Source organism: Lepus europaeus, chromosome 11, assembly GCF_033115175.1.
Source record: "Lepus europaeus isolate LE1 chromosome 11, mLepTim1.pri, whole genome shotgun sequence".
NCBI lineage: Eukaryota > Metazoa > Chordata > Mammalia > Lagomorpha > Leporidae > Lepus > Lepus europaeus.
The window spans coordinates 112,793,992-112,808,710 of NC_084837.1; positions in this window are offsets into that span (position 1 = coordinate 112,793,992).

The window sequence follows — 14,719 nt, forward strand, 5'->3', positions numbered from 1 at the left end:
CCCCGGTGGCCCGAGGGTGCTTCTGCGGAAGACTGAGGAGCCGGGTGTCCCCGTGCATGGCCAGGAGCTCATCGTTTGGCAGGAGCTGGGTTCTGAGACCCCGGCACCTCCGCAGGGCCCCTCTGCAAGTTCCCGGGGGCCTTTCCCTGGGCACTGCCCCAGGGCTGGGGGCAGTGGAGGTGGACTCCAGGGCCAGGGGATGTGCCTGGCCCGAGAGGAGGCTGAGGCCATCATCAGGGGAGAAGCTGACGGGTCCAGGCCTGGGGCCCCGCATCTGTAGCCTCTGAACCGGGCACTCAGGCAGGTGTCACGTCTCCCCACTCTGGCCCCCGCGGGAATGTGATGCTTTCCTGTCTCGGCATCAACCTCCCGTGTCCCTCCCACTGCTGTCCAAACTGTAGGGCAGGAAACACGGAATCCAGGCTCACCCCTGAGAGCGCCCCCAGAGGACCTGGGCTGAGAGAGACGGGCAGAGCCGTGCAGCCAGGCAGCAGTTGAGTGGGTGAGGCCCCCAGGCCCCGTGAGCCTCTTGCCCCTCACAGAGGGTCCCCCGACCCCGAGATTCCGGGCACCAGGAGTCGCAGTGTAGCCCAGCTCCCTCTGGCAGCCCCAGGCCAGCCTCGCACAGGGGCCTTCCTCCTCCCTGGAGCTCAGAACTGGCTCCTCAGGGCTTTGCTATCTAGGGCCAGGCTCCACCCCGGGCACCAGTTCCCCTGGGTGTGTAAGCGAGAGGAGGGTGAGACTGGCCAGGCAGGATCCGGCCTCGTCTCCGATTTCCCCTGGAGACTGACGGCACCCTGCACGGCCTGGCCTGCCCTGCCCCCATGAGCTGGCACAGGCTGGCACTGTCCCGGCTCCTTGGAGCCTGGCCTGGCACTGGGGTGTGTGTCAGCAGCTCCATCAGGACGCGGGGAAGGGTCTTTGTGGGGGCCACCGGCGCTGGGAGGCCTTGCTCCTGCCAATCCCTGGCCCTGTTCAGACACACCGCTTCAGAGGCTGGCTGGCTACATCCCTTTCCTTCAAAGGGCCGGCTCGGCTCGGGCTTGGCGGCAGGAGCCAGCCTGCGTGTGAGTACCCAGGGTGCACTGTGACCTTCTGAAGCGCTTCACATGCGAGCAGTGCGCACTGTGTGGGAACACGGGTTGGCGTATGACCCTCAGACCTGCAGCAAAGAGAAATACCTGCTTACGTCACACACATGGGCGCGCACAAACCTCACAGCCATGTGCCCCCCGTCTGGGGCCCTCTCGCAGCCCCAGGAGCTGGTGGTGTTGAGCCAAGGGTCCAGGACCCCTGACAATTAAGGGACCTAAGCTGACATCAGTGGAGTTAGGGGGCCCAGGGGAGTGGGCTTTGTGGCACAGCGGGTTAAACCACTGCTTGGGGCGCCGCCATCCCAAATCCAGGGGCCAGTCCGAGTCCCAGCTGCTCCACTTCTTTTAAAAAAAAAAAAATTTTATTTATTTGAAAGAGTTACACAGAGAGAGGAGAGACAGAGTCTTCCATCCACTGGTTCACTCCCCAATTGGTCGCAACGGCTGGAGCTGCGCCAATCAGGAGCCAGGAGCCAAGAGCTTCTTCCAGGTCTCCCATGCGGGTGCAGGGGCCCAAGCACTTGGTCCATCTTCCACTGCTTTCCCAGGCCACAGCAGAGCTGGGTCAGAAGTGGAGCGGCCGGGACTCAAACCAGCGCCCACATGGGATGCTGGCGCTGCAGGCGGTGGCTTTACCCGCTATGCCACAGCGCTGGCCCCAGCTGCTCCGCTTCTGACCCAGCTTCCTGGTAACGCACCTGAGAAGCGGCAAGTGACGGCCCAAGTGCTCGGGTCCCTGCCACCCACCTGGATGATAGAATTTTGGCTCTTGACTTTGGTCTGGCCCAGCACAAACTGTTGAGGCCATTTGGGGAGTGAAGTAGCCCATCGAAGGTCTCCCTATCACTTTGCCTTTCAAATTAATAATAAAGAAAACCCACAGGTGGGGAAGCAGAGTAGGGACTTGGCAGCTTGGAAGCCCTACTTAACACCCTCAATGGTTTAGCCTTTCTTAGGTGCTAAGCATCGGCTACCTTTAGCTCTTCTCAGTCTAGGTGAGGCTGGCCCTTTAAGTGGGGTTGCTATGGTAGCTGTGGAACCCACTGAGCTGGAACGCTCGTCCTCCAATAGGAAGCCAGAGAAGTCCCCCCCCCCCTTCAGTCCCCATCCTCTCCTGACCAATGGGGGAGCTTCCAGGGCTGCGGGCGTCTTCCTCTGGGCCCCGAAGCTTCCTGGTCTTAAAGGGGTGAGGTTCCTGGGCAGACCCCAGAGTTCCCACTGGGGTCTCCCGTTCCTGGCCATAGCCTGTGAGGGAGCCCTGAGCAGGGAGTGGGACTGGGAGGGGTCCAGCCCCCAGCTCTGCTCGTGGCTAACGCCATCCCTGTGTCATTGCTGCTAAAATTAGGCCTCGCCAACGGCATTTTGTGCCAAAAATGCTGTGAGCGATACGGATAGGAATCCACCCAGCCCTTCCTGAAGAGCCCCAGACGCGCCAGCGAGTGACCCGAACCGAGATGCCTGCCTCACGAGCCGGCCGCAGGAGGGTCCCGGGCCTCTCCACGGACGGAGCAGCCTGGCGGCCGCTGGAACTAAACACATCCAACTGCCTCCTGGCTCCATGTTGAAGCACAGGGTGAGGGCTGGCAGCATTTAACTGAGGGCTGCTGTCTCTGTAAAGCGAGTCGGCTCCTCAGAGGCCTCCTCTGCTGTGTGTTCCCTCTCAATTCTGGTCCGAGGTTCCCTGCAGCCTTTGGTCACGTCAGCCGTGGCCGAGAGGAGGCCGCCTTACCCAAACAGCCTCGGCTGCACCTGATTGGAGGACAAGGCGCTAATCTCTTAATGCCCAAGAGACCACGAGGGCGCCAGCCACTGGCCCCCAGGGCCTTGAAGGCTCCACCAAGGCTGTCGGCGTTTCCCGCTCAGGGAGCGCCCCGTGCCCAGCAGCCCGACGTCACCAAGAGCCTTAGGCGGTGACGAACCCTGGGCCAGGTGGCATTGCAAGCCAGCCAGGTCCCCAGGGGCGACAATGGGTGCCCCCACCCCCAGCCTCTAATTAGGGCCAACGGCTGTGGGGGAGGCAGGGAGCAGGCCAGGCACACCCGTGAGGTTAGCAGCTGAGCCAGGAGGAGGTCAGACCCTGCCCCATCCTAGGGTTTTGTGCCCGCCATGCTGTCCTCCCTCACGTGTTGGGGGAGTCCCCACAGCCCCTGCAGATTCAGGGTGGGGGGTCCCTGCTCCGGGACAAGAGAGCAGCAGAGAAGAGCACGGCTGGTGGCCAGGCCCACTCCCATCCTCTCCTGGAGACGGCTCCCTGGGACCCGGCTCCCTGCTGCCTGCAGCTGGCTGGTCCCTCCCACCCTGCCCCTCTGGGGCCCTGGGAGCAGGAACAGCAGCCAGCCGGGGGAGGGAAGAAGCCGCCTGCCCAGATCCTCCCCAGACCTGGTCAGAGAGGAGGGGATTAGGTCCCACAGAGAGCGGGGCTGGCCGGGCTGCCATGCTGGCCACGCCTTCTGTCGGCTCCCCCAGCCCATGTGCCGCCCCGCACTGGGAGTGCCTTTGGGGTCCCCAGCTCCATCCAGGGTTGCTGAGCCCCCAGACTCCCTCACTGCAGAATAAAGTCTTCCAGTCCTGTGTACTCCCTCCAGGCCATGGCCAGCCTGGCCCAGGACTGCGGCCCCGTGTAGGTGCCTGGTGGATGATCGGTACACACCTTGCCTCCCTCCCCACACAGGTGCCCCTCCCCGGGCACCCAGACCCCTCTCCTCAGCCTCCAGTCAGTACACACCACGCCTCCCTCCCCACACAGGTGCCCCCCCGGGCACCCAGACCCCTCTCCTGGGCCTCCACTCTGATTCCCAGGGCTGCTGGCTGGGCTCCCACTGCTGCTCCCACCCCCCAGGGCTCTGCCAGGGTCCCAAGTCTCTTCTCTACAGTAGATTTTCTGCAGCCTGCCTGGGCTTCCAGAGCTCTGTCTCCCTCCACACTCATCCGTGGCTTCCTCCCTCCCACACACCCAGGGAGCATCTGTTCAGAGCGCTGCCCCCAGGACACGGTCACCCAGTGGTGCCTGGGACCTTCCCCTCAAACAGAAACAAGGTTGATGACGCGGGGTCCTCCCAGGACCCCCTCCCACACAGCCTCCCCCTGGGGCCAGCTGAGCTCAGACTTTCAGAGCTGAGCCTGGGGTGCTCTCCTCTCCCTGCACCCCGAGGATCCTGTCTCCATCAGGGTGCTCAGAGCACCAGCCCTTGGCCCAGAGAAGAGGAGCAGCCCACCCATGGTCACACAGCAACTCTCCAGGGCTCTCAGCAGGGAGGCCTCAGGGCATCTCATGGGGGCATGGCCAGGCCAGGCAGAGAAATCCCATTGCAGCTTGTTGGGGGAGGTGGAGCCAGGTCTACAGGGGCCCAGAGGGGAGGCAATGCTGGAGCCCCCTGGAAGGCAGTGACCAGGGCTGGGAGGGCCCCTTCAAGTCAGCCCCACTCAAATGCTGTCCTAGAGGTGTGGACACGTGGGCAGGCCTGGGGACCCCACGCAGTTTCTGGACCTCAGCTGCTCCGCTCACGATCTGCCTGAGCCCCCCCGGCTCTGGGAGGGACACAGCCCATGAATGCAGGAGCGCCGGCAGAGGCAGTGACCGTCCACCCTGGAGCTTGCACAAGTCCACCCAGCTGTTCTCACTCAAGACAGTGTCACTGGCCCCAGAGAGCCTGAGCTGGGCCCAAGGGAGCTCAGCGCCTGCCTGCAGCCTGGAGCCCCACCCCCCGCTTTCCTTTCCACCCTGCTTCCTGTCCCTACCAGCATCCTGGTACGTGGCGGCACAGAGGGCCCCAGCCCAGCTCCCACCTTCTGCTGGGTTGCTCTGGTCCTCAGAGCTGCCTGGCCTGGCCGGCTTGCCAGGCCCCTCACGCTTGTCCTGGGGCATGTCCAGAGGGCTTTGAGCCCCCAGGAGCTCGGCTGTGCCGGGGAGTTGCTGTGTGGCTGGGCTGAGACACTGAGCCACACCTCTTCTCTGGACCTGAGTCTGGGACTCCTAGACAGGGGCTGTGGGGATCAGCTGAGAGAATCCCCTTGGGGGGCCCCCCAGAATCCACCTGACGCTCCCTCTTCCATGCTGTCCCCTCTCCAGGGCTGGCCCCTTAAGATGCAGAAGTTGGGTGGGGAGTGGGGGCACTGCCAAGCCCCTGGCTCAGGGCTCAGTCCCTATATCCCCCAGCCTATATGGCCTTGGTTGCCCAGCTACCCAGGCGTCACCCACAGAGCCTTAAGTCCCAGGGTGGGACACCCCACCCATCACATGCACAGAGCATGACCCACCCAGCCAATGCTGTCCCAAGAGGGGCAGGAGGCTGCTGCTCTGCTGGTGGGGCTGACACAGCCAGGAAGGGGCTCCCTGGGACACACACACACTGGGGACCAGGCACAGCCAAGCAGGTGCGTGCACAGCCAGCAGCCACACAGGTGGACACACACAGAGAGCAGGGAACCACGCACATCCCTATCCCACCCCTCACACCCCTGCCTTGCTGAGAAAGACAGAAATGCTCCCCACAGGCCGGCGCCGTGGCTTAACAGGCTAATCCTCCGCCTTGCGGCGCCGGCACACCGGGTTCTAGTCCCGGTTGGGGCGCCGGATTCTATCCCGGTTGCCCCTCTTCCAGGCCAGCTCTCTGCTATGGCCCGGGAAGGCAGTGGAGGATGGCCCAAGTGCTTGGGCCCTGCACCCGTGTGGGAGACCGGGAGAAGCGCCTGGCTCCTGGCTTCGGATCAGCGAGATGCGCTGGCCGCAGCGGCCATTGGAGGGTGAACCAACGGCAAAAAGGAAGACCGTCCTCTCTGTCTCTCTCTCTCACTATCCACTCTGCCTGTCAAAAAATAAAAAAATAAAAGAATAAATGAAATTGACACCAAGGTTTTAAAAAAAGAAATGCTCCCCACAGCCAGTGCCTGGGCCCTGGGGCTGTGGAGATGATGTTAGGAGGGGCGCATGCATTCTGCCAGCAGGAGCTGTAGCCACACACACGCGTGCATGGGCACAGCCACAGGACCGCCCCATGCAGCTGGGCGCACAGACGTGCAGTCTCCGACAGCCACAGCTGTGTGCAGACCAGAGGCCCCGCATGCCCTCCCCGGAGCACCTGCTGTGAGCTAGGCCGTGTGAGGACCGCAGGGCTGCAGCGGTGAGAGCCAGCCAGAGGCCGGCTCCCCTGTGTGCCAGGGACGTGGACCAGAAACACACATGCTTAAAACACAACTTGAGTGCAGATGAGGCTGCTGGCTGCACAGCAGGGGTGTGGGCAGGGACATTTGGCCTGGTGTCCTTAACCGTTGAAGTTGATGACGGGGCACGCGGGGCTCCATTGTTAGCTTGTCTGCTTTGTGTATGTTTGAAACGGAAGAAAAAGTTAAACACATGCTCATGTAGAACTGGCAATCGGTGACAAGTGACATGCAGAAAAGCAAGGCAGGGCCAGGGGATGCGGGGGTCGGGAAAGGCTTCTCCAAGGAGATGACGTTGAAGTTGAGGGGGTCTCGGAGGCTGTGGGAGGAGCTCGGAGCCCATCCCAGGAAGCCCCAGAGGTGAAAGCCGGAGAGAGCCAGAAGCTGATGTCCGAGGTGGCCTTAGAAGCCTGCTCCGGCCCGTCCGCCCGTAGGGGCAGGAAGAGGGTGAGAGCGTCAGACACAGGCTCTCCCTGGAGGAGCTTGGCTCCTAGCTTTGCTCCTGCGCACCGTGTGGCATTCGAGAGCAAAAAGAGCCTGAGTACGATTCCCAGGCTGACAGGCATGGCCTATGCAGGCTGGGAATGCAGGGGAAGTCCACATGGCCCAGTGACTGCAGAACCCACGTGCCCCAAGGGAGCAGGTGCGCGCACGGTCAGCAGCCTAACAGGTGGACACACACGCTGGGGACCAGGCACAGGTGGACACACACTGGGGACCGGGCACAGGCGGAGCAGGTGTGCACACTGCCAGCAGCCACACAGGTGGACACACACACGCTGGGGACCGGGCACAGGTGGACACACAACACTGGAGACCGGGCACAGGTGGAGCAGGTGTGCACACTGCCAGCAGCCACACAGGTGAACACACACTGGAGACCGGGCACAGCTGGAGCAGGTGTGCACACTGCCAGCAGCCACACAGGTGGACACACACACTGGGGACCAGGCACAGCTGGAGCAGGTGTGCACACTGCCAGCAGCCACACAGGTGGGACACACACTGGAGACCGGGCACAGGTGGAGCAGGTGTGCACACTGCCAGCAGCCACATGGGTGAACACACACACACTGGGGACCGGGCACAGGTGGAGCAGGTGTGCACACTGCCAGCAGCCACACGGGTGAACACACACACGCTGGGGACCGGGCACAGGTGGACACACACACTGGGGACCGGGCACAGGCGGAGCAGGTGTGCACACTGCCAGCAGCCACACGGGTGGACACACACACGCTGGGGACCGGGCACAGGCGGAGCAGGTGTGCACACTGCCAGCAGCCACACAGGTGAACACACACACGCTGGGGACCGGGCACAGGCGGAGCAGGTGTGCACAGTGCCAGCAGCCACACGGGTGAACACACACACGCTGGGGACCGGGCACAGGTGGAGCAGGTGTGCACACTGCCAGCAGCCACACGGGTGGACACACACACGCTGGGGACCGGGCACAGGCGGAGCAGGTGTGCACACTGCCAGCAGCCACACGGGTGGACACACACACGCTGGGGACCGGGCACAGGCGGAGCAGGTGTGCACACTGCCAGCAGCCACACGGGTGAACACACACACGCTGGGGACCGGGCACAGGCGGAGCAGGTGTGCACAGTGCCAGCAGCCACACAGGTGAACACACACATGCTGGGGACCGGGCACAGGCGGAGCAGGTGTGCACAGTGCCAGCAGCCACACAGGTGAACACACACACGCTGGGGACCGGGCACAGCTGGAGCAGGTGTGCACACTGCCAGCAGCCACACGGGTGAACACACACACGCTGGGGACCGGGCACAGCTGGAGCAGGTGTGCACACTGCCAGCAGCCACACGGGTGGACACACACACGCTGGGGACCGGGCACAGCTGGAGCAGGTGTGCACACTGCCAGCAGCCACACAGGTGGACACACACACGCTGGGGACCGGGCACAGCTGGAGCAGGTGTGCACACTGCCAGCAGCCACATGGGTGAACACACACACGCTGGGGACCGGGCACAGCTGGAGCAGGTGTGCACACTGCCAGCAGCCACACGGGTGAACACATACACGCTGGGGACCGGGCATAGGCGGAGCAGGTGTGCACACTGCCAGCAGCCACACAGATGGACACACACACCCTGGGGACCAGGCACAGGTGGACACACACACTGGGGACCGGGCACAGCTGGAGCAGGTGTGCACACTGCCAGCAGCCACACAGGTGGACACACACACGCTGGGGACAGGGCACAGCTGGAGCAGGTGTGCACAGTGCCAGCAGCCACACGGGTGAACACACACACGCTGGGGACCGGGCACAGCTGGAGCAGGTGTGCACACTGCCAGCAGCCACACAGGTGGACACACACACGCTGGGGACCGGGCACAGGTGGACACACACACTGGGGACCGGGCACAGGCGGAGCAGGTGTGCACACTGCCAGCAGCCACACGGGTGGACACACACACGCTGGGGACCAGGCACAGGCGGAGCAGGTGTGCACACTGCCAGCAGCCACACAGGTGAACACACACACGCTGGGGACCGGGCACAGGCGGAGCAGGTGTGCACAGTGCCAGCAGCCACACGGGTGGACACACACACACTGGGGACCGGGCACAGGCGGAGCAGGTGTGCACACTGCCAGCAGCCACACAGGTGGACACACACACACTGGGGACCGGGCACAGGCGGAGCAGGTGTGCACACTGCCAGCAGCCACACGGGTGGACACACACACGCTGGGGACCGGGCACAGCTGGAGCAGGTGTGCACACTGCCAGCAGCCACACGGGTGAACACACACACGCTGGGGACCGGGCACAGCTGGAGCAGGTGTGCACACTGCCAGCAGCCACACGGGTGGACACACACACGCTGGGGACCGGGCACAGCTGGAGCAGGTGTGCACACTGCCAGCAGCCACATGGGTGGACACACACACGCTGGGGACCGGGCACAGCTGGAGCAGGTGTGCACACTGCCAGCAGCCACACGGGTGAACACACACACGCTGGGGACCGGGCATAGGCGGAGCAGGTGTGCACACTGCCAGCAGCCACACGGGTGGACACACACACGCTGGGGACCGGGCACAGCTGGAGCAGGTGTGCACACTGCCAGCAGCCACACGGGTGGACACACACACGCTGGGGACCGGGCACAGCTGGAGCAGGTGTGCACACTGCCAGCAGCCACATGGGTGAACACACACACGCTGGGGACCGGGCACAGCTGGAGCAGGTGTGCACACTGCCAGCAGCCACACGGGTGAACACACACACGCTGGGGACCGGGCACAGCTGGAGCAGGTGTGCACACTGCCAGCAGCCACACGGGTGGACACACACACGCTGGGGACCGGGCACAGCTGGAGCAGGTGTGCACACTGCCAGCAGCCACATGGGTGAACACACACACGCTGGGGACCGGGCACAGCTGGAGCAGGTGTGCACACTGCCAGCAGCCACACGGGTGAACACACACACGCTGGGGACCGGGCATAGGCGGAGCAGGTGTGCACACTGCCAGCAGCCACACAGATGGACACACACACCCTGGGGACCAGGCACAGGTGGACACACACACTGGGGACCGGGCACAGCTGGAGCAGGTGTGCACACTGCCAGCAGCCACACAGGTGGACACACACACGCTGGGGACCGGGCACAGCTGGAGCAGGTGTGCACAGTGCCAGCAGCCACACGGGTGAACACACACACGCTGGGGACCGGGCACAGCTGGAGCAGGTGTGCACACTGCCAGCAGCCACACAGGTGGACACACACACGCTGGGGACCGGGCACAGGTGGACACACAACACTGGGAACCGGGCACAGGTGGAGCAGGTGTGCACACTGCCAGCAGCCACACAGGTGGACACACATACTGGGAACCAGGCACAGCCACATCCCCATCGCCTCACCTCTGCCTGTCTCACCTAACCCCCCACCAAAGCCCCAGAACTGGGACAGCGCTCGCTCCCTTCCAGCTCAGCCCAGGCACTCACATGACTCCCAGTCTCAGCGTCTCCCTGCCACCCTCCCTGCCCCCTTCCCCAGCGTCGTTGACAGGAAGCTCATGACACAGTCCTCAGGGGCCAGCGTCCTGCCCTTGGCCTCAGCGGTCCAGCCTCTTCCTCCACAGCCACAACTTGCTCCCACACCCGTCCGAGGCCCCACAGAAGATTATCACTCAGCAAATATTTGCTCAGCACTGTCTGCCGGCCAAGCCCTCTGCCCTTCCACCTGCTGGCTTGGAGGCACACAGCCACCTCCACCCAGCACCTGCCACCTGCCCCTCCCCTCCCCACCCCCCTCAGTTCCTGGGATGCTGGCCCTGGCCCAGGTGGGCTCAGCTCCGGGTGGGCAGACGGGGCCCCTCCTGCCCCGTACAGATGGAAGGAGTCGCAGGCGACTTTTCTTTGTAGACTCATGGCAATGAGCTAACTCACAGAAGGCCCACCGCAGGGTACGTCGGAGGACACCTGTACGCTCCGCCCAGCGCTGCCTGGCTGGCCTGGGAGACTCTGAGGACACAGAGCACCTGGTGCAGTGATGTTGCCCAGGCCTGTGAGCCCACGGCCCTGTGTGATCATGACTACCATCACTGCAGCGATTTGGGGAAACTGAGTCTGAGTGACGACCTTGCCTGAGGTCACCCAAGGAATCCCTCCAGGGGAGGCCTGGGCTGTGAGCCCTGTCTCAGCTCTCGGGCGGAGCTGTTGAGCGGGGGTCGGGGCGCGTGGCAGCTGGGGACCCGGCAGTGTCTCCTGCCCTGGAATGATGAATACGATGACAGCTGGAAGCCTGGGCTGCTCGCTCTGGAGACTGGCTCACGGGCAAAGTCCGGTCTGGGACAGCCCTGCCACTCACACACCGTGCGACGTACAGCGCCTGCCCAGTCGGCTTCCTCCTCTGTGCAGTGGGGGCGCTGGTGGACCTGGCCCTGCCTCTCCCCAGGCCTGCTCCAGCTAATGACCCAGCTACCCCACGGGGAGCCACCGCCCTGCTGACGTCTTCTGCTGGTACGGCCTTCCCAACAGCCGCGGGAGAAACAAGAATATCCACGGCAAGTGTGCCCAGCCACTCCACGCTCCTGTAGGCTGGGGATGCAGGGGAAGTCCACATGGCCCAGTGACTGCAGGCCCCATGTGCCCCAAGGGAGCAGGTGCACGCATGGTCAGCAGCCACACAGGTGGACACACACACGCTGGGGACCAGACACAGGCGGAGCAGGTAGGCACACTGCTAGCAGCCACACAGGTGGACACACACACGCTGGGGACCAGACACAGGCGGAGCAGGTAGGCACACTGCTAGCAGCCACACAGGTGGACACACACACACGCTGGGGACCGGGCACAGCTGGAGCAGGTAGGCACACTGCTAGCAGCCACACAGGTGGACACATATACCCTGAGGACCGGGCACAGCTGCAGCTGGGTGGCAGGGGGAAGCAGCCGGGGGCCTGTTGCTTGGGGGGGTGTGGCAGCCGGGTGTACAGTGGAACCTCCTATGCCCCCTCCCAGTGCACTCCTGATAGATGGCAGCAAGGGGTTCAGGTCAGGGGGCTTCCAGGGTCCCAGCAGCCTCCAACTCCTGGCCCGAGGCATGGCCTTTGGCCTCCCAGCACAAGGGGGCCCAGGCCTGGGTACCATCTGGCCCTCCTGGCCTCAACTATGCCAGCACCATCTCCTCCTCGGTACAACAATGCTGACCTCGCACCCTGGGCCATCAGGGGGTGCACGGGGTGGGAGAGCTGTGGGCAGTGGGACCGACATCCTGCCCAGGAGGAACTCCCCAGAGGCTGCCAGACCCCACAGGACGAAGGGCCACACAGGGTGGATAGGCAGCTCGCAGAGCCGTCCCCACCACCACTGGCCAGTGCTGGATTTCAATTGGGAGCTATAGGCGCCCCCGAGGCCACAGCAGGGATGGGTGTCAGGCCCTGGATCCAGGTGCCAAGAGGGAGCCCCGGGTGCTGAAGGGTGGAGAATGCCAGCCCCACAGAGCCCAGGACCAGCGTCCCGGGAGCAGGCGCTGGAAGGCAGGAGGCAGGGTGGACGCTCAGAGGGCCACGGAAGTCGCCGCAGGCTCAGTACCCGGGCCCAGCAGCTCTGCACCCACTCAGGACAAGGCGTGTGGACAATGGCAGAATCCAGGTGACGTTATTTAATATCTCTAAGACAGGGCAGCCTCACGTTGTAAACGGAACCCTTTGGTGCGGAATGCAGGCAAATCTGAATGTGTGGGACTCAGGGAGCCAGAGGCCACCCCTGTCCCTCACGCACCCTCCCCCAGGCTCAGGTGCGGCCCCAGGGAGCGCAGGGGTGGGAGTGGGGCGCCGCTGATCCAGGATCAGGTCTCTGCCCCGCGGAGGGCGGGGGAGCTGGCGGGACTCAGGCAGCTCACACTGATGTGAGGTGGAGGCCTTGGTGTGCCGCCCCTGCTCACCCCGGGGCTGCAGGGACCCACCCACCCCCACCCATCTGCAGCTCTGGAGAGGGCCCTGGCACACCCTCCTACTTGGGTCCTAGTTGAGCTCCTCTGGGCGGCACTGGGGCCTGAAGCCGAGAGCTGGGTTCGACTCCAGCCCTGCATCGGCCTCCCGGGGGCTGGGCCCCTCCTCCGCCGGCGGTCGGCTGACATCACGGAGCCGGCCGAGCAGGCCATGCCTCTGGGACGGTTTGGACAGACAGCACCGGCTCGGGGCTTTCACTGAGAAGACAAAACCCAAAGCAAGGCAGCTGGCGATGACCCGATGACCCGGATGGGCCCGGAGCCGGGTTTCACAATGAACCTTCTGAGCGTGACTGGGGGAGGTGGGTTTTGCTTTTCCTCGCCAGGGCTCACCTCCCCCTCACTGCAGGGCTCGGCTCCTGGAAGCCTGAGTCAGCGGGCGGGCCGGCCTGCACACGCTCAGCCGACCACGCGGCAGGAATGCTCCTCCCGCCCAGGCCCCGGCCCTTGTGGACGCTGCCACTCGGCCCAAGCTTGGGCGCTGGGAGATGCCCGGAGCTTTGTCCAGTGGGTTCAGCCAGGGTTCTTCAGAGGTAGCCTGTGCTGGGGCATTGGCCCGCGGCGGCAGGGCCAGGCCATAGAGCTGGGCTGTGGCCCAGGGCATCCCCACCCGGCGCCATCACTCACTAACGAGGCCTCAGCTTCCCGTCTACGGCGCCAGCAGGGCCAGGCCTCTCAGGGCGTGGGCCGGCACGGGGTGCCGACGCTGCGCACCCCTCTCAGACGACTTGTTCTGCCACGTTCTCCTGCTGGGGCTTGGGAGGTGGTGCGGCTGCAGTCCTGGTGTGGCCACGCTTGCGTGACACCCAGGCAGATGGGTGTGTGACTCGGATTCCGGGGGGGGGGGGGGGGGTGTTCCGTGTGTGTGTGTGCGCACCTCTACATGCCTGTGAGAGAGCATGCGTGCTGCCAGCCAGGTATGGCCCATGCACCTGTGGGCAGGTGTGCTGACAGTGTGTGTCTGCTTATATGTGAGTCTGACATGGGGCCACCTGTCTCTCCCAGGCCTGGCTCTGCCGCAGCTGGTGGCACAGTGTCCACGGCCGTCCTGTGTCCAGGAGGCAAAGGCTGCAGGAGCTAAGGTCCGCTCCCGCCCACAGCCCCTCCAGCAGCCATATGGAGTCTCCCTTCCTTGGGCCGGGCTGAGGGTGAGGAGCAGGGGTCCCCCACTCGCACCCCAGGGTCCTGTTGCAGGGCAGAAAGAAAGGCCTTGTTTTCTACACTGCCCCCACCACCCCAGAGCAGAGGAGGAGAGGAGAGGCGGCTGGGCCCAGCTCGGCCCGGAACACCCGCCTGGTATGTGACTGAGCCAGCCAGCAGCCCCTTGCTGAGAAGGCCACAGCCTGCCCAGACCAATCTCCGGGCCCCCCAGCCCGCACAGGAGCGGCCAGGGCACTCCCCACACGCCCGCCTGCCCCAGCCTGGAGAGCTCAGGACACGGCAGCAGGCCGGGCTGTACTGAGACTTCCTTTTCCGGTCTGCACTGCCCGCCCCAGGACAGGAGGCGTGGGAGGCGTGGTCTCGAGGCCAGGCCCCAGGGCGGCAGGCGGCAGCAGGGGCTTTCCAGGCCCTGTCCACGCAGAGGTCAGAGCAGCTAAGGGTGGAACTTCCTCAGCTGGGCTGGAAAATGAAGGCAGGAGGGGTGGGGGGTGGGATTTCTCAGAAAGTCCCAGATCTGACCTAATTTGGACCCGGAGCCAGGAGGACCCATTCGCCCCCAGCAGGGAGCCCTGGCTGCCCCTCCCCCAGGACGCCTGCCTCTCCGCCTCTCCTGGGACACATCAGCTCCTGGTTAGCTCCAACCTGGGAGCCCCTGCAGGCCAGGACCCTGGGACTGCCCAGGCAGGACCCAGTTTCTACGTCTCTCCGTCCTTCTCCCCAGACCCGAGCTTTGCAGGGGTGAGGTTGGGATCTGGCTCCCTGGGAAGAGGAGGCTCCTGCTCCCCAGACCATCCTAG